Source organism: Vigna unguiculata, chromosome 8, assembly GCF_004118075.2.
Source record: "Vigna unguiculata cultivar IT97K-499-35 chromosome 8, ASM411807v1, whole genome shotgun sequence".
Classification (NCBI taxonomy): domain Eukaryota; kingdom Viridiplantae; phylum Streptophyta; class Magnoliopsida; order Fabales; family Fabaceae; genus Vigna; species Vigna unguiculata.
In genome coordinates, this window is record NC_040286.1 from 20,745,436 (window position 1) to 20,766,631 (window position 21,196).

Below are 21,196 nucleotides of genomic sequence, written 5' to 3' on the forward strand. Positions count from 1 at the left end.
TATTACAGAGGAGAAACATGAGGTTGGGTGTGGCAAAGGTACTGGTTTGGAGGACAGTCAAAGGGAGACCATTGGTGATCCAAGGAAATTCTCAAGTGTCCACTCTTAAGTAAGGAAATTTAGGTTAGGGGAGTTTCACTCTATGTTTTAATATTAATTGAATGATTATGTGATATGCTTGATGACCTTGATTCGTTGCCTGTCATTTTTCGTCTGGATTTCGTCGAGTTTCTGGAAATCTCCAAAAACTGCCTAGCGGCGTTGAATGACCCACCAGGCGACGCATGTTCCAGAACCCATTCCTGGGTTTTCCTCCATGAACGGCCTGGCGGAACTGGCTTGGCCCGTTGTTTTGCTTGCTTGTTTTCTGTGATTTTGTACTACTTGGATTAGGCCTTGCATAAAAATACAAAAATTGTTGTGTGTTATGTGTTGATAGGACTGATATTGTATGAATGTGTGATGCGTTATGAGTTCTTGAATGAAATTGGTATCTAGGGTTCATGTTGGGGATATAAATGAATAAGCAAGGATGATGATTATGTTTGGTGCACTGTTTTGTTATGGAAATGAGGTTAATCTAAATAAAGTATGAACCCATGTATAATGTTTCATGTGAGAATATGTCAGAATGAAAGTTGGTACTATAATTGGGGTCACGACTGGTGCAGGAGGAATGTGGGCAGAACCCAGATTGTCGTGCACCGCTTGGCAGCACCTGGATCGTCGCCAAGCGACACATCAAGCAGTGGGCACTCTGAGTTGATTCTACAATTGGCGTTGGCGACGACACATCAGGCAGCGGGCATTCTGAGTTGATTCTACAATTGGCATTCTTCGGGGCTTTGCTAGTGATTTCTGCATGAATGGGGTTGGCAAAGGATGTATTAATTTGAAACTTGTCAGGGAGTTAAATGTTAGTAGGTATAGGGATGAGTTGAATGGGATAAAATGCATGAAAAGGCTAAAAGGGTTCTTTGATTGAGTATGGCAGACTGTAAGTTGAATTATCATTACATGTCCCATGGGTTGTTTACTTACTAATAGGGTTAACATGTATTAACAGATAAAAGAATGAATTAATTGTTACTCACATAATGTTGATGTACATGCATGATTTGGTTGTGAAACCATGAATTGTGATGCTTTGAAAATTCTGTCATAAGAAATGGATTGAGGTTGTTTAAGTATGAATGTACGATAATCTATGTATGAGTTGATTCGGGGGAAGGGGGGCGATTAAGGCCTGTTGAGTGTGCCAAACACCAGTATCACTGCACTACTGGTATAATGCTTGGCGACGCGGGGCGAGCCACCAGGCTGAAGACAACTAAAACAGTGACAGTGGTCACTGAACGTAAGTGGCGCCTGGCGGCAGAGATTGGTGCGCCAGGCGGTTTGTTTAGATTTCGCCTAGCGGCATATAGGCTGCGTCAGGCGAATTAGCTGCTATGAAATTGGTTGTTGTTGTGATCAGTGGACTTGAAGGACTAAGTTTATGTACCTTTGTGTTTGGGCTTGATGGACTAAGTCCAATAGGGGTTTGGGATGTGCTTGGTGGTGGGACGCATGATGGGCATGGAACTGGTTAGTTCCCGTCGGCTGCTAATGGGCGAGAAGTCCTTAGTATGGTGATTACATGTGTTGGTCGCACGATGGGCAATGAACAATTATGTTCCCGTCGGTTTCTATTGGACGAGGAGTCCATTGTATGGTGATTGTGTGCGTGCCTAGGTTCAAGTGAGGAAGGCTTAGATGTTTTGCTACAGGAGAGGAGTCTGTGGGGAAGGACTACTAGTGGGATAAGCTCGTAGGGTGGGGCCACGAAAGTGATAGTTTCGTGGGGGCACAGTAAAGTCCCAAGACCTAGTTTCATGCATATGACTCATGAAGGACTTTGAGGTCATGGATGGGTAATTTGAAAGGATAAGATAATTACGTAAAACCTTTTTGGGAATGGGTGTCATATATAAATATATATATATATATATATATATATATATATATATATATATATATATATATATATATGCATAACTCACTCTATCTGTTTGTGTGTGATGATGATCAGATAACTTGTTATCTGGGAGCAGATGATTTGACAAGTGAGCCAGGAGATGTTTGAGTTTGGAGAGCGGAATTACATGGGGACTCAGAAGACTTTTTATAGTTTTGATATTTCAATGTATTTTAAACAGTTTGCCATTTCAATTATTTTATGGTCTGTAATAAATTTTAATTGCGAATATTTATAATGAATGTGATTATATGGTTTTAATTTTCCGCATTATTGGGGAAGTACTGTTATAAATGAGGTTTGATAATTAATAAATTTGTGTTTTTTTTCTTCTTCTGCATTTTTTTAAATTATTTAAAGTAATATACCTTAGGGATGTTACAGATTAGACCCCAAAACAATTTTTATAATTTTTTATTTTAAAAAGAAGTGTCCTGCGACGCAAACGTTCGATTAGACACTAAAAGAAAAAAATAAAGAAAGTAATTTTAAATTTTTATCATTTTTGAAAACTATTTTAATTTTTATTTCAATGAAAAATATTTTTAGAAAATTATATGATTGAAATGTGAGATTTAATTAAAAAAAGGTAAATTTGGAAAGAGAAAATGAGAGTGGATAAGTGAGTATGTGGGTGCAATAAGGAAAACTACACAAATGAGAATGGAGTGAACATAGGAAAAGGACGTGGTGCAAGGAAGTACATAAGTCCACAAACAAAATTAAAGAAGTGAAGTGTGTGCTTAATGAAAATGCAAGGATATGAAGTAAAAGCAATAAGCATGAAACAAAAAATGCAAAGGGATCGAGAGTTATTACATTGGGGAATGCATGAAGAAAGAATAAATAAATTAAATGGCCCAATTATTAAGCAAATCTGCAGATGTATGAAAATTAAATTATGGGGGTGCACAAAGTGATTTAAATCTGCCAAACCCTTAGAGCTTTCTCATTAATTCCTCAAAAATTAAAACACTACTTCCCATTTTATCAACCATAAACATCAAATGGCCACCATTATTGTGCCACCTTGATGAAGGATTATCTTGTTCCTTTTTAAGATTATTGAATATGGTGTGAGTTGATTAAGAAAGCTAAGTGAAATCCCCACTGGACATTAAGATAGCAAGCTATCTAGATGTGAAGGTTCCTTTCACAAAGCTCAAGAGAAGAAGATGATGGATTGATTCAAAACAAAAAGGAAATGGAAAGCACATAAACCATAGAAAACCAAGAATAATTAAAGGAAGAAGAAAACATAAAATGGAAAGAAAGAAATGGTAAAAAATGTGAGAAGCACGCCACTACAAGGCTAGGCTAGAAGCCATGACAACCTTGAAGATGAGTGGATGTGTGCCGCCACTTGCTATGCAAGATAAGGCTTAAAAGTATTCACTCCCAAGGGAGGAAACTCTCACAAATGGTTGAGACACAAGAGTGTTTTTACTTCAAAATGTTCAACCCTTTTACATGTCTAGGAGCACCCCTTATATAGAAGAGTTTAGGGGCCTCTAAGCAAATAAAAGATACCTAAGGATGCCTCTACAAAAACCTAACCCTAGCTTCTAGAAACTAGGTCAAATAAGGTTACAAAAATGAGAGACAAAAGAGCCAACTATGGTGTGTGCAAGGCGAATTTCGTTCTAGCACAAAAGGAGACAAAGAATGTGTCTCATATGTCTCCAAAAAGTGGCCAAAGTGTGCTAAAAACAAAGGAGACCAAAGGTATATAGGTACACTTGTTTTATGCCTTTTACTTTATGCTTTATGCCTTTTCTTTACTCTCTCATCCACATCATTTATGCTCCCCAATCATCATGTGCCACCTAGCATTGCTTTCTTACTCCTAATTAACCTACAAAGCAAATAAACATAGATTAGCATGTTGGCTTAAGTCAAGTCAACTATAGTCAACAAGTCAAACCTAGTCAAAGGTCAATAAGTCAACTAAAGTTGATTCAACTAAGTCAACTTAGGGAATCAAAAATAACAAACACAAATGAAAGGGATGAAGGATTAGTGAACTTCCTTTCTAAACATGCTTAGTCTTCTTAAGCATGTGCCTTCATCCTTGGTTGGGGTCAATCCTTCATCACACCCCCAATGGCAGTGTTGGCCATCACTTTTCCTCTCTCAGTCGCGCAACACATAATGGCACAACCCCTATTCGCATCGTCTCTGCCTAGCCAACACCGTGCCACTCCGATGCCGTCAAGACGTTGTTGTTCGCACCACCGCGACATTCGAACGACGTCGCCATCCCCTATGAGCGCCACCCCTCTTCTCTCTTGTTCTAGAGTTACGTTTCTTATCAACAATCAAACCTCTTCACGATGACTAGCCACCACATGCTTTCTAACAATATGTTTCATTGTCACATTGACAGTAGCATCAGAACGTGCCACCAAAGTCCATCAAATTAGAGGCACCGTTGTTTCACCAAGACTATGGTGGCACTGCTACAACGAAAATTGAAAAACACTACTCTTTCACTCCAAAACGTTGGTAGCATGTTCTAATTGTGAGCGCCCTACAATTCCTCTTCATGCGGTGGCCCAAACCATAAAGAAAACCACACTCTAAAACTCCTTCTATTTCAAACTCTTGTAACCCAATCTTTCCTTCCCATTCAATTTTATTTTTGTTCTTATTTGTGATCATTTGTAATTGTAATAAAAAAAAGGAAGAAACTAGAACATTGTATACTGGCTCTTTAATTCACTTTACAAGTTTAAACACCCAAAGTGGGAACAAGAATTCACAACATACCTTCACTACGATTCTTCGATTCTCTTGATGCACTCTGATAACGTTGTCGTTGACGCGTTCAAATTAATACTACTTATCTATAACAACTTCAGTATTGTTAAGAAAGTAGTCAACAAAATAGAAAGGGTAAACTAACCCAAAGTCGTCTCCCAACGAACACGGAATTGATTTTTAATAAATTAGTTCTTATAAAACTATACAAAGCGGTTAGTCAAATAAAATAAAAAATATAGGGGATTCAGATAAACAAAGATAGAAATAAAATTTAAAAGATAAAAAGAAATAAAAACAATAGTAAAGAAAATAGATTGATTCCATTGCTTTTTCAAAATAGATTCATCATCGGTTATCTAAAGATTATTGCTCAATTAATTATTGTTGTAGATTTGCAAATTAATCAATGTAAAGTCTTAATTAATTTGTTGGCGTTCTCACTTTTAACCAAAGTACAGTCTCAATTAAAAGTGAGAACTTTAGATTATCCATAGTGAATTCAATCAAAGTACAATCTCAATCAAATTTTACTATGCCTAATCATGTCTATTCTTTAATCTCCTCACCAAATAAAAAGCTTAATTAATCAAAGTAAAGTCTCGATTAATTTTCATTAGAGTAAATACCTTTAACCAAAGTAAAGTCTCAATTATTGGTAAAAACTCATTTAATCACATGAAAGTTTCTAAATAAAATCAAAGTAAAGTCTCAATTAAATTTAAAAACCCTTGAACTCATATGATCAACATACATATAGATTTAAAATCATTACTTTTTACGAGATTCAAAGGTAAAAGACATAGATGAATTAAAACCTCAACAATAATAAAAAGAACAAAAAAATTAATTCATTCTAACCTCAAAATCCATAATGAAATTACAATGGAATCAACCCAAGAAGTTTAGCAATCCATTGAATACAAAAGAAGAATAGAGAGAAGAAAAGAGAGAGAAAGGAAACGAAATTAGGCACCCCTAAGGGTTCCAAAACTTCGAAGTCCCAAGCTTGTTTTTTCTACTTCTCCCTTAGTCTCTTTATAAAGGAATTGGACTGGGCTTTTCTGTTGCTAAAATCTCTCAAATATCTTTTTAAAATAAATATAAAGATAAAGATAAATATAAATATTTAAAAATATTTGGAGAGATATAGACTATTTGACAAATATAATTGGTTGATAATATCAATATCTAATATAATTAAATTAATTAATTAAAGATATATGATATATTATTACCAATTAGTATTTGTATTAATTTTCCAAATCAACCCATTGCAATCTCCTTAAATTATCTTCTAAATAATCCAATATCTTCAAGATATATTTGTTTGTTATGGAACTAAAAAGATTCAAGAAGATATTGTCATATTTAAAAAGATTTGGTAGTTATTATCTTTTAATATTTTATGATATAATTAAATAATATAATTATTTAAAAATATCAAATAAAATATCTAAAGATATATTTTTCCCAAATTATCTTCTATCATAAAGATAAAGAAAACCGCAAGGTCCAATTTTTTTTGTTCCTCTCTTCTTGGTTTAGCCAAACTTATTCACTTTTTCAAGCTTTTCTTGCTGTCTTCATGCAATGCTTGGCTTGGATTTTTGTGTTTTTGATAATTTCTTATTCTTGGATTTATCTTTAAGGTGTCATGAAGCTTTAATCAATTTATTTCCACACCTCCATGAGCTCAACATAGCTGTAGCTGCACTAACACACCTCAAAATATCCAAAGAACATTTATGCAACTAAAAAGCTATTTTTAACATGTTTTTGTATCTCATGTTCAATAAACCCAATTATAGGAAATCCCAATTAAATCAATCTTTAAGCACAAAAATTCAATTAAATACCTAGAATTAAACATTAAATGAGTGCAAAAATACGCACTCATCATAACCACACACTTATCCTTTTGCACTCCTGGGCAACATTGAGCAATTTCAAAACTTTATTCTGAGGTATTTTATTTCACATCAACACTGGATCAAAGGAATGAACCTTACTTGAGACAAATCAATCTTCTAGAGATTAAATTATCATGTATATACAAACAGAAAGATTCTATTTTTCACACATGAGTTAATCTTTTGAATTCACAAGACAATCAATTATGAAAGAAAGTACTCAAGTTAAATGTGTATTTTCTCACCAAAATTCTCTCAAGTGTTTTGGCTTGTGTTTTCACTCAAAATACTCATGCAAGTAAACACTCCTAATACTTAACAAGATTCTAATATTCAAAAACTTTCAGAAAATATGCAATCAAAAATCATGAGGACTTTTCACAGGTTATAACGGGGCCAAGGTTGGAAAAATTTTAGGATTTTTGGGTTTTTGAAATAATAATGTAGGAAGAATAATGGAGCATAACTTCAAAAACAACTCCTTTTCATTTATTGCTTGTTGCTCTCTCTTTTTTCAATCTTTAAGCACAAAAATTCAATTAAATACCTAGAATTAAACATTAAATGAGTGCAAAAATACGCACTCATCAACTACTTCTGTGTTTTGATTTTTTTTACGCCCTCTGTTTTGGTTCTATCGGTCTCTGTTCCTAATTTATGCTTTCCAAAATTGGACACGATAGAGGTTTTAACTTGTTGACTATGGTTTGTATGAAGAATGATTGAATGAAGATTGTTTTTCATAGAAGTTGTGTAAATGGATGCAAAAGGTAATTCATGATGGATTAACGTGTTAGTGAGAAGATCCTCAAGAATAATGGATTGGTGGTGCGAGGGTTCTCCTTCTTTTCAAGAATGAATCAGTGATCCCCAAATGATGTCACGAGTGCATTAGAGGATGTCGTGAGCAACAGTGGGAGAAAGTTGAAACCATGAGAAACCGTTACTCCAATTTTTAAAACTGTTTTTTATTTTATTTTATTATTTTTAATTTTTAATTTTTTATTTCTGATTTTTTATTTTAATTAAAAAAAACAAAAAACAATTAATAATTAATAATAATTTTTTTTAATCCATTTTATTATTATTAATTTTTGTAAGATAATTTATTTTTATTTTTTTAATTAACACTTATTTTTGGTTATTTTAGAAATAATTTTTTACTTACCCGAACGAAATTGGGTGTTGACAGTTGTCATATATCAAAATAGGAAAGAAAAGTGAGAATAGTGTAAGCATATACATTGTCATATCTCTCTTATAGAGAGAGTGATATTGGGTTGATTGTACCATTGTAAATTCTTCATTGTGTGAATTGAACCCTGTGAGCATTATTGTGACTCTTTTGTGTGAGAGATTATCTTTGTTGTAATTGAAAGTTCTTGATCTTAGGGGGAGGTTGAGATATGATACCTAGAGAGGTTAAACTTGTAACCTGGAGAAGGTTATACTCGTGATAACTAAAAAGGTTAAACTCGTTGTAACCTAGAAAGGTTAATACTCGTACTAGTCAAAGGTGTTGATTAGTGAACTTCTTAAACATGTTGTTTAAGAGGATAAACATAACCTCAAATGAAGGTGAACCAGTATAAATTCTCATGTGCAATCTTCTTTGTCTTACTCTTAAGTTTAATTTGATTATATTATGCCTGCACGAAACAATTTGAAAATATCTACGAGCTTTATTCGTCTCCCCTCTTCTAGAGCCACTTTTCACTAACAATCCCCACTGAACATCAAGATAACAAGGTTATCTAGACCTAAAGATTCACTTTATAGAGACTCTAAGAGGGAGAAGAGAAGATGGATTCAATATAACAAAGAAAAGAACAAAATGACAAGAAAATAAACATAAAGTAGCATAAACAATGAACATAAGAACATAAATGACTTGAAAAAAAGATCGAAGATGGAAAAGAGAATGGGATGGAATAATGGAGGAAGGAAGCACACCACTTTAAGGGATGGTGTCGCAATCGGAATCGCAACGGGAAGGCGAAACAAAAAAGAAAATGTGTTTTTAAAAGAGATTTGGAGTCGTCACCATAGTTATTTTTGGAAAACTATGGAAATCCATGAAAATAAGACAAGTTTGCGGATAAACCAAATTTTTGTGTTCAGGAGTCGGTAACGCGTAGGGAAGGTGCTAGCACCCTACGCGCCCGCTCGAGGGTGGTACCTTTAATTAAAAATGTAAAGTCGATGTGGTTTTCAAAATGTTAATTTTCCAAAAAAAAAAAAAATAAGACAAAAATGCTAAAAAGAAACAAAAATATACTTTTTTAATTTTTTGGCCCGACAAGGATTGACCTTAGTCCTACACATTCTCATTTTGAAGTGAGAAATCAGGGTTACGTAGTTCTTGAAAAGATATTTAAAAAAACTATTTGAAAAATAATTTGATTTTTTGGAGGTGAACTTGACAAGGACTGACCTTGCTCCTACGTATCTCACAATGGAGAATCAAGGATATCGTAGTTCTTAAAAAGATATCTTTGTTTAAAAACGTTGATGTTTTTATAGTTTGAAATTTTATATAATTTTTTTGGTATTTTGAATTACTTGAAAACATGTGTCACACGACGCGAATGGTCAGACAGACACTAAAAGAGAAACTAAACTATTTTGGTATATTTGAAAATGAGTGTCTTACGGTGCGGGCGATCAGACAGACACAATAAAGCAAAAGAGAACATTTTTCATTTTTTAGATTTTTTCTATTTTTTTTGTAATTTTTATAATTTAAAACATTTTGTTTTCTCTTTTTTTTGGAGAAAAACAAATTAATAACAAAAAAAAAGAGGATAAAAGTAAAAAAAAAAACAATAGTAGGGTGCATGAGTAATGTGTGTGAGGTGCATGAAGTAAACATAAAACACAGGCCCAAAACAAGATAAACATAAACAAGGGTGCAAGGTTATCAATTATGGTGGTGCACGAAGTAAAACATGAAAAAAGTGTGGTAGGGGTGCGAGGTCAGTAAACCTCAGGGGTTACTCACAGAAAAATTAAAACAGGGGTGCGAGATAAAAAAAGGGGGTGTGTAGAGACAAAAAAGGGGGTATGCAAGGATTAAAGACGAGGGTGCGCGAAGTAAAACATGAAACAAGTATGGCAAGGGTGCGAGGTTAGTAAACATCAGGGGGTACTCACAGTAAAATTAAAACAGGGGTGTGAGATAAAAAAAAGGGTGCACAAAGACAAAAAAGGCGTGTGCTAGGATTAAAGACGGGGTGCGTGAAGTAAAACATGAAAAAGGTATGGCAGGGGTGCGAGGTTAGTAAACATCAGGGGTACTCACAGTAAAATTAAAACAGGGGTGCGAGATAAAAAAACAATGGGTGTGCAGAAACAAAAAAAGGGGTGTGTAGGGATTAAAGACAAGAGTGTTTGAAGTAAAGATGGGTCTGGCTTCCAGCCTAAACCCAACCTCTTATTATTATTATTATTATTATTATTAAGAGATCAGAAACCCTAAAGGGTTTATTTCTGTTTCTCTTTCTTCCGTAGTCATCGCACCACCATGCTACTACGCCACCACGCCACGCCATCATGCCACCACGCTGCCGTCGAAGGTCCCGCCGGCGAGACATGCAGCCGTCGACGCCAGCCACCACCGGAGTCGTCACTGGCGAGAAACCAACTCCCCAAATCCTCGTGCTTCGTTTCTTTCCCGCGTGCGAGACAATCACTCTCGTTGCTGCCCAACAATGTCTCCATAAGCTTCCTCCCGCCGCTTCAAGGCCGTCGTCGGCCCTGCCATCGCCGTCGAGGGAATCGTCGGCGCCGCCGGTGCGAACAAGGGGCTCGTCCTTCCTAACTCGCGAGCTCTCTAAAACCGAACAGAGCCCCCCTAGCGACGCTGTTGGTGATCGAGATTGGAGTTGCTGCCATGACCACGCCGTTGGGTCTGCAACCACACTTCTCCGTTTGAAACCCAACTCGCTGCCGATGATGTCATCGGAGATTGCTTGTGCTCACCCTTTCGGACCTTTGGATTACTTATTTTTTGGGTCTCTATTTTTGGGTCTCTATTGTTGGGTCTTATTTCTTTGGTTTTTTACGCAGGTGAGCAATGAAGACAAGACGAGAAATGGGGGCGTTTATGATGGTTTCGTGCGTGTTGGATGAAGATGACGAGATTGATTCAAATGGGTTTGAGAATGAAAAATGGTGACGAAGGAATTTGCGAGAGCATAGAAGAGAGTAAACATATAACAACAATGCTAAAATCAAATAAATTGAATGCGTACGTTTACAAGCATCATCCTTAGACAAAGCCAACAAAAGTTAAGCAGATAAGATCGTTACCTTGTTGTAAAATCTCTTTCACTATATCCTCCTATTGGGTGCAATTTTTCGTCAAGGGTTTGTTCTCTGTTCCTATTTTTTTTTGTGTCCCCTCAATCTTAGTTTTTTCTCTTAGTTATGTAGTTCCCTTTTTTTTTTCTGTTCACTTTTCTCTGCACCTTCCAATCTCGAGATGTGGGTTAAGGCTGAGAGCAGATGTTGCTTCCGGCTCCTTCAGCTATCCTGACCATGGCCAGCTAGCTATTACAAGTCATTCCCAATGCAAAAGCCATGATAGCATAGCAGGCATGAGTCTGATAACAAAGAGACCTTACGTTACCTCTAGCTTTCTCTCTTTTTCTTTTTTTTCTTTTTGCTGTTTTTTGCTTTTCTTTTGTTGTTTTTTTTTTCTTTTTTTTATTAAACTAGAATGAGAGACATAAAACAAAATGGAACTAGAATAATAGAAATAAAAATAATGTAATAATAAAATAATAGTAATAATAAAAATAAAAAGCACAAATAAATAAATAAAAAAAACAAACTTAAATTAAATTAAAAATAATAATAATAAATTAAATAAGCATAGATATTTATTTTTTCTCAAACTAAAACATATTTTTTACCTTTCTTTTATTTTATTAATTATTTATTTATTCTTCTCAATTGAACTTTAATTAATTTTTTTTGTTTATTATTTTTCTTATTGTTACCCAGACAAAATTGGGTATTGACAACTGCCCCTCTTTACTTAGATTTTACTTAATAATATGAAATTTTAACTTTCTTAAGTTATCAAAGTAAAAGATGAGTAAAGATAAAACACTAATTTCGTTTGAGTTTTAAAGGAAATAAACCAAGCATATACAATGACCAATTCAAAGAAAAGAGTCATGATCCAAAGAAGAAAACAGACTCAACCATTCCAAAGGAGAGGGTCCTACAGTAACAGAGAAATCAATGACCATTCCATTGGAGAGGGCCTCGATGTGAAGAAAGAAATAAATGACCATTCCATTGGAGAGGGTTCAATGACCATTCCATTGGAGAGGGTCTTGCTGTAACAAAGAAATCAATGAACATTCCATTGTAGAGTGCCTTGATGTGAAGAAAGAAATAAATGACCATTACATTGGAGAGGGTCTTGTTGTAACAAAGAAATCAATGACCATTCCATTGGAGAGGGCCTTGATGTGAAGACAGAAATAAATGACCATTCTATTGGAGAGGGTTTTACTGTAACAAAGAAATGAATGATCATTCCATTGGAGAGGGTCTTGCTGTAACAAAGAAATCAATGAACATTCCATTGGAGAGGGCCTTGATGTGAAGAAAGAAATCAATGACCATTCCATTTTAGAGGGTCTTGATGTGAAGAAGGAAATAAATGACCATTCCATTGGAGAGGGTCTTGTTGTAACAAAGAAATCAATGACCATTCCATTGGAGAGGGCCTTGATGTGAAGACAGAAATAAATGACCATTCTATTGGAGAGGGTTTTACTGTAACAAAGAAATGAATGATCATTCCATTGGAGAGGGTCTTGCTGTAACAAAGAAATCAATGAACATTCCATTGGAGAGGGCCTTGATGTGAAGAAAGAAATCAATGACCATTCCATTTTAGAGGGTCTTGATGTGGCAAAAATATCAATAACAATTCCATTGGAGAGGGCTTTCATGCGAAGAAAGAAATAAATGACCATTCCATTGGAGAGGGCCTTGATGTGTAGAAGGAAATAAAGGACCATTCCATTGAAGATGGTCTTGTTGTAACAAAGAAATCATAGACCATTCCATTGGAGAGGGCCTTGATGTGAAGACAGAAATAAATGACCATTCCATTGGAGAGAGTTTTACTGTAACAAAGAAATGAATGACCATTCCATTGGTGAGGGTCTTGCTGTAACAAAGAAATCAATGAACATTCCATTGGAGGGGGCCTTGATGTGAAGAAAGAAATCAATGACCATTCCAATTGAGAGGTCCTTGATGTGAAGAAGGAAATAAATGACCATTCCATTGGAGAGGGTCTTGTTGTAACAAAGAAATCAATGACCATTCCATTGGAGAGGGCCTTGATGTGAAGACAAAAATAAATGACCATTCCATTAGAGAGGACTTTACTGTAACAAAGAAATGAATGACCATTCCATTGGAGAGGGTCTGGTTGTAACAAAGAAATCAATGACCATTCCATTGGAGAGGGCCTTGATGTAAAGAAAGAAACAAATGACCATTCCATTGGAGAGGATCTTGCTGTAACAAAGAAATCAATAACAATTCCATTGGAGAGGGTTTTGATGTGAAGAAAGAAATAAATGACCATTCCATTGGAGAGGGTCTTGCTGTAACAAAGCAATCAATGACCATTCCATTGGAGAGAGTCTTGTTGTAACAAAGAAATCAATGACCATTCCATTAGAGAGGGTCTTATTGTAACAAAGAAATCAATGACCATTCCATTGGAGAGGGCCTTCATGTGAAGAAAGAAATAAATGACCATTCCATTGGAGAGGGTCTTACTATAACAAAGATATCAATGACCATTCCATTAGAGAGGGCCTTGATGTGAAAAAAGAAATAAATGACCATTCCATTGGAGAGGGTCTTGCTGTAATAAAGAAATCAATGAACATTCCGTTGGAGAGGGCCTTGATGTGAAGAAAGAAATAAATTACCATTCAATTGGAGAGGGTCTTGCTGTAACAAAGAAATCAATGACCATTCCATTGGAGAGGGTCTTGATGTGAAGAAGGAAATAAATGACCATTCCATTGGAGAGGGTCTTGTTGTAACAAAGAAATCAATGACCATTTCATTGGAGAGGGCCTTGATGTGAAGACCGAAATAAATGACCATTCCATTGGAGAGGGTTTTATTCTAACAAAGAATTGAATGACCATTCCATTGGAGAGGGTCTTGTTGTAACAAAGAAATCAATGAACATTCCATTGGAGAGGGCCTTGATGTGAAGAAAGAAATCAATGACCATTCCATTTTAGAGGGTCTTGATGTGGCAAAAAAATGAATAACAATTCCATTGGAGAGGGCTTTGATGTGAAGAAAGAAATAAATGACCATTCCATTGGAGAGGGCCTTGATGTGAAGAAGGAAATAAATGACCATTCCATTGGAGAGGGTCTTGCTGTAACAAAGAAATCAATGACCATTCCATTAGAGAGGGCCTTGATGTGAAGAAAGAAATAAATGACCATTCCATTGGAGAGGGCCTTGATGTGAAGAAAGAAATAAATGACCATTCCATTTTAGAGGGTCTTGATGTGGCAAAAAAATCAATGACCATTCCATTGGAAAGGGTCTTGATGTAAAAAAAGAATTAATGACCATTTCATTGGAGAAGGTCTATATCTGAAAGAAGAACCCGAAGTGCGATTTTGATGTGTTAGTAAACATTGCTTAAATGCTTAGCATTGGTGATATTCAATCTTTAGGCAAATGATGTAATGTGGTGAGGATGCATAAATGCATGGATGCATGGATAAAATTTATAGAAAGCTTTTGTTTTTTTTCCTTTTTATTTATTAATTTTTTCCACGACACCCTCCAAAAGTGAGTCCGCTCTTAGTGAATGTACCTATGATGCCACGTTGGTATGCATATACTTTTATTCCTTTCTTTTTTGTTTATTATTCTCTTTACGAATTCAGCGTGACATCTATTGCTTTAAATTTATGGAGAAAACCAAATGATGTTTATTGAATGAAAAACAGAGCAGAATACAACAAAATTTGGAGACAATGTCAATATCCCCTAGTAGCACCTTCTATCAAGGAATCATCCTGCGTAAAATATTTTGACCGCATCAGAATTGATTGGTAATGGTAACTCCTCTCCATCCATCCTTGTGAGAATTAGCGCCCCACCAGAAAATGCTTTCTTCACCACATACGGGCCTCCATAATTTGGAGTCCACTTGCCCCTATGATACTTTTGTATAGGTAAGATCTTTTTCAAGACTAGCTTGCCTTCATGGAACTCTCTAGGGCGCACTCTCTTGTCGAATGCTTTTTTCATCCTTCTTTGGTATAACTGTCCATGACACACCGTTGCTAGCCTTTTTTCCTCAATGAGATTAAGCTGGTCAAATCGGGCCTGAACCCATTTTGCCTCTTCCAATTGGATCTCCATTAACACTCGTAGGGATGAGATTTCTACTTCGAAGGGTAGGACTGCCTCCATTCCGTACACCAGAGAATAAGGTGTTGCCCCAGTTGATGTTCGTTCCGAGGTGCGATACCCATGCAAAGAAAAGGGAAGCATCTCGTGCCAGTTTTTATACGTGACCACCATTTTCTGTACAATTTTCTTGATATTCTTATTAGCAGTCTCGACTGCCCCATTAATCTTCGGAAGATTGGGAGAAGAATTATGATGTTGAATTTTAAATCCTTCACACAATTCAACCATCATTTGATTGTTCAAATTGGTGGCATTATCAGTGATTATCTTGCTAGGCAATCCGTACCTACAAATCCACTCTCTTTTTATGAATTTAGTCACAACTTTCCTAGTCATACTGGCGTATGAAGCAGCTTCCACCCATTTAGTGAAATAATCAATTGTAACTCGTATGAAGCAATGTCCGTTTGAGGCTTTTGGCTCTATGGCTCCGATGAAATCTATCCCCCACATTGAAAACGGCCATGGGGTAGACATTACGTTTAAAGTAATAGGCGCCATATTGATATTATCTGCATACTTCTAACATTTCTCGCACTTTCTCACGTGTGTGCAACAATCATTCTCCATAGTCCACCAAAAGTAACCAACTCTCAAGATCTTTTTAGCCATCGAGTGTCCATTCTTGTGTGTACCGAAAGTACCTTCATGAACTTCCTCCAATATTGACTCGGCCTCCTTTGCATCCATGCATCGAAGGAGAACCATATCATGATTTCTCTTGTACAACACATCCCCGCTTAGGATAAAATTTGCAGTCAACCTTCGTAGTGTCCTTTTATCATTCTCATATGCTTCTTAGGGGTATTCTCTGGTTTTTAGATAGTGTTTAATATCAAAATACCACGACTTACCATCTAACTCTTCCTCGATGAGATGACAATATGCTGACTCTTCGTGGCTCTTCATTTGGATCATCGGCAATACCCCATCCTGATTAATCTTGAACATCGATGATAAGGTGGCTAAGGCATCTGCCAATTGGTTATCCTCTCGCAGAATGTGGTGGAATCCAATGAAATCAAAATACTCCACCAATTCCATGATATAAGCTCTGTAGGGAATCAACTTCTGATCCCTAGTCTCCCATTCTCCCCTTATTTGATGGATAACCAACACTAAATCTCCATACACATTCAAAATTTTTGCCTTTGACTCAATTGCGGCTTTGATGCCCATAGCGCATGCTTTATATTTAGTGATATTGTTCATGCAATTAAAACACAACTTTGCCGTCATCGAAATGTATTGATTTTCTGGAGATATTAGTATTGCCCCTATACCATGTCCCATGACGTTAGAAGCTCAATCGAATAATAATGTCCATGTCTTTATGTTCTGATCTTCTTGATCATCTTTAAACAAGGCCATGATGTCCTCATCGAGAAATTCGGGTTGCATCAACTGGTAATCGTTAACAGGTTGTTGGGCCAGATATTCAGCCAAAGCACTACCCTTGATGGATTTCTGAGTGACATACACAATGTCGTATTCTGATAACAACATCTACCACCGGGCTATCCTTCCGATGAGAGCAGGTTTTTCAAAAATATACTTGATATGGTCAGTCTTGGATATCAACCAGATAGAATGACTCAACATGTATTGTCTTAGACGATGAGCAGCCCATGCCAATGCGCAACATGTTCGCTCTAAAAACGAATACCGTTGTTCACATTCTGTGAACTTCTTACTCAGGTAGTATATGGCATGCTCTCTTTTTCAGGTTTCATCATGTTGACCCAACACACAACCCATTGACTCGTCGAATACAGTCAAATACAAAATGAGCGGCTTCCCCGGTTTAGGTGGGCGTAACATTGGAGGATCTTGTAGATATTCTTTGATTTTGTCAAAAGCAGTCTGACAGTCTTCATTCCACTCAACGACCTGATTTTTACGCAATAGCTTGAATATTGGTTCACATGTGGCGGTTAATTGGGAGATGAACTTAGCAATGTAGTTCAGACTGCCTAAGAAACCCCACACCTCCTTTTCCGTACTGGGAGCAGGCATTTCGATTATCGCACGCATCTTGTCGAGATCGACTTCTATCCCCTTTTGACTGACAACAAAACCCAACAACTTTCCAGATTTCACACTGAATGTGCATTTAGTCGGGTTTAGTTTAAGTTTAAACTTCCTTAATCTCTCAAACAATTTCCTTAGGTTGAGGATTTGTTCTTCTTCTGACTCAGACTTGGCGATCATGTCATCTACATAAACCTCGATTTCTTTGTGCGTCATATCATGAAAAAGTGCTACCATGGCCCTTTAATAGGTTGCCTCAACATTTTTAAGCCCGAAAGACATCACCTTATAGCAAAATGTTCCCCACAACGTGATAAATGTGGTCTTTTCCACATCTTCAGGTGCGATCTTAATCTGATTATATCCCGAGAAGCCATCCATAAACAAAAATAGTGAGAACCTGGCTGTATTATCCACTAATGTGTCGATGTGCGGTAACGGGAAGTTGCCTTTTGGAGTCGCATGGTTCAAATCTCGATAGTCAACGCACATCCGAACTTTACCATCCTTTTCGGGCACTGGTACAATATTTGCCACCCACTGAGGGTCTTTTGCCACAGCTAAAAATCCAGCGTCAAATTGCTTTTGCACTTCCTCTTTGATCTTTAATGTCATTTCTGGTTTCATCCTTCTTAGCTTTTGTCTGACTAGAGGACATTCCGACTTGAGTGGAAGCTTATGTTGCACTATATCAGTATCTAAACCAAGTATATCATTGTACGACCAAGTGAACACATCCCTAAACTCCTTTAGCAAGGCACACAATTCTTCTTTCACTTCTTTCTTCATACTAGTGCCAATTTTCACTTCTTTCTTCTCATCCCCCTCACTTAGGTTAAGCACTTCCACATCTTCTTGGTGGAGTTTTATTTCCCTAGATTCTTGCTCCACTAATCTCATTAGTTCGGGGGAGGGTTCCAAATCACCTTCATAATCATCTTCCATATTATCGACAAGGTGCTCGAAATTAGGGATACCGACATTGTTATTTTCAAAACATTCATTATCATATCTGCATTATTTGTGTTTATAAGAAAATGATAAATAAACAAACAACAGTGACACTTTCCTCCTTCTTAACAAAGATGAAGAACCATGTACCTCAATTTCTCTTTAGTCATGTCCCATACATCCTTCTTTTACTTACATCATTTCATTCCTTTTGATATCCTCACTTTAGCATCCTTTTTAAGTGTGTCAATTTTTGATACCTTCAACACTGGAATGCAATCATTTGTATATTAAAGAACATTAAAGGATTTCCTGAAAAATGTTTGTTTCGTGGTCACAATAACCACACGAAAGTTGTCTACAACTCAGATGTTGATTGGAGAAGATCTCCTTTTGATAGAAGATCTACTTTCAAATATTGTATCTTCATTGGTGATAATATTATCTCTTGGAAGAGTAAGAAATAAAATGTTGTAGCTAGATCTAGTACAGAAGCAGAATATAGAGTTATGATCTCAACCCGTTATGAATTATTTAGCTTAAATAATTACTTAAAGAATTGTAATTTGAAGATGTCACTCAAATCAAACTTATATGTGACAATCAGACTACTTTTCATATTAACTCATATCCCATATTTTATGAAAAGATCAAACACATTAAAATTGATTGTCATTTTATTTGAAATATATATATATATATATATATATATATATATATATATATATATATATATATATATATATATATTTGAAGGCACCAAGATCGAGGTTGTTAACCCAAATGATTAATTAGTAGATATTTTTACTAAGTCTATGAGAATCTAGAATTGATTATATTTGTAACATACATACGTTATATGAACCAACTTAAGGAGGGGTATTAGATATTATTAGGTGTTATTAAATATTATAGATAATGTTAGATATTATTAAATATTATGAGATTAATATCTCATTGCTAAACAGCCATATTGATTAGGACTTGTACCAATGTGCATTATTTGGTGATTTTGATGACCACCAAAAATCTAAAATCTCTAGCATTGGATTCAACGAAAACGATCACAACCAAAAACCCTAACCCTCACACTACCCACTTACCAAAAGAAAGAAAAACCAAACTCACTTAAAGACTATGATAGTCTAATGCCCTACTATGCACAATTTGTTCACCCTCTTTAATTTGGTTTGCTAAAAATCTTAAAACCTCTACAACACTAAAATGGGAAAATAAATATTCCCTCCCTCGATCAAGGTCAGATACCCTTTAAGGCATCACAAAGCCTACCATATCCTATGTTACATAACATCCAACACTGGGTATTAAACAAACACCTGACCAAAGGCACGCTTATTCAACTAAATAAACACAAACAAATTTAGATTAAATAGATCTCACAATGATGTGATTGTAAGTCACTACCTTACTTCTATCCTATTAGATTAAACTCAATCATTCATTTTAATCAACCCAATTACAATGGAATTGGCTAAATTTGAAGAAAAGAATTAGAGTGAAATTGGTGGTTTTCAAAAGGGTAGCATAGATTGTATGAAACATATTAACAAGTAGGAAATAATATTTATTTGATGAAGGGTAGGTAGAGAACAAGACACGAAAAATAGAGAATAAGGCTCAAAGATGACCTAGACTATGTTTCACCAAAACCCTAAACGAGGAGAACGACTTTTAGCAACGACGAGCAAGCCACCACAACACGAGAGCGAGAGAATGGGAGGAAGGGAAATGCTACCAGAACACGAGAAAATGCCACAACAACATGAGAATGAGGAACGACCAACGAGGAACAGAGGCTTCAATGAAAATGAGCAATGACGAAGGTGCATAGTCAACAATGAAAGAGAAGAACCAATTAGAGGAAGGTGCAATGCAGAAGAGAACCAAAGAACGGAAGGTGCAGTGCTGAGGACAACCAAAAAGAGGGTATGAAAAGATTAAACATATTATGCCGACTATAGGGACAAACCGACATAGAAAGTCTTCTCCTATATTACAAAAGTGTCACTACATCACTTTAGATGTCGGTTTTACTTGAATACAAAGTCTTATACTTTATTACAAATTTGTCACCGCCCACACTTTCTATACCGGTTCTAGGTTTAACCAACATAGAAAGTCTTTTACTTTATTTCAAATTTGCCACCATGCCCACTTTCTATACTAGTTCTAGTGTAATCAGCATATAAAGTCTTATGATATTTACAATAATGTCACCATGTCACTTATTATGGCATATGAATTATAACCAACATAAAAAATTATAACAATAAATGATTTTTGCATTAGTGATTGTTAGATATTATAAGATATAGATATATATCATGTTGTTTTATTAGTCATGAAATAAACTTACCCCGTCTCTATATGATTTGGATATCATAAATACGTTATCCTATATTTTATACAAAGGAATTAATTCTATAATTAGTTTTTAACCTTTAAACGATTTTCATCCAATTTATTTTTATTTTTGTCTTTGCTAACGAGAGTCCACCCTTTATTTGTTATTATTGAAAAGGAGAAAAACAAAAATGATGAAAAGAAAAGATTATAAAGAATTGGAGTTTTTTGTTTGTTTGGTAAGACATAAAACAAAAGTAATAAGAACTTTGTGATTCTTTCCTTCCCTTTCGAGAAAAGAAAAGAGAAAAAAGTTTATAAAAAACAAATAAAAATATCTTTATTTGTCCTTCATCTAAACTTTCTCTATGCAAAATAGCTGTCATTTTATATGATTTGTTTTCTTCTTATTTATCACTTCTAACTCAATCAAAATAACTTACATAATTATTTCACTTTCTTTTCTCTTTATTCTCATCTTCTTTCCTTCCCTTTCACCTTTTTTCATCCCTTAACATAGTGTAAATTATCTTTAATAAATTAAAGAAGTAATAAAAAATAAAAACAATGCAACACATGGTGGGAAAAATCCGAAAGAAAAATAAAACACACCAAAAGAGTAAAATCGAGAGAAAGAGAAGACCTCAAGGACAAAAAAAAAAAAAAA

General features: G+C 35.5%; 1 long non-coding RNA gene across 1 annotated transcript; it reads left to right on the forward strand.

Annotated features, from left to right (window-relative positions):
* Positions 1-10,574: 10,574 nt before the first annotated feature.
* On the forward strand, positions 10,575-10,922 carry LOC114195338. The gene is made up of 2 exons (XR_003606468.1): positions 10,575-10,663; positions 10,759-10,922. It is a non-coding gene; the product is annotated as an uncharacterized LOC114195338 (long non-coding RNA).
* The last annotated feature ends 10,274 nt before the right edge of the window (positions 10,923-21,196 follow it).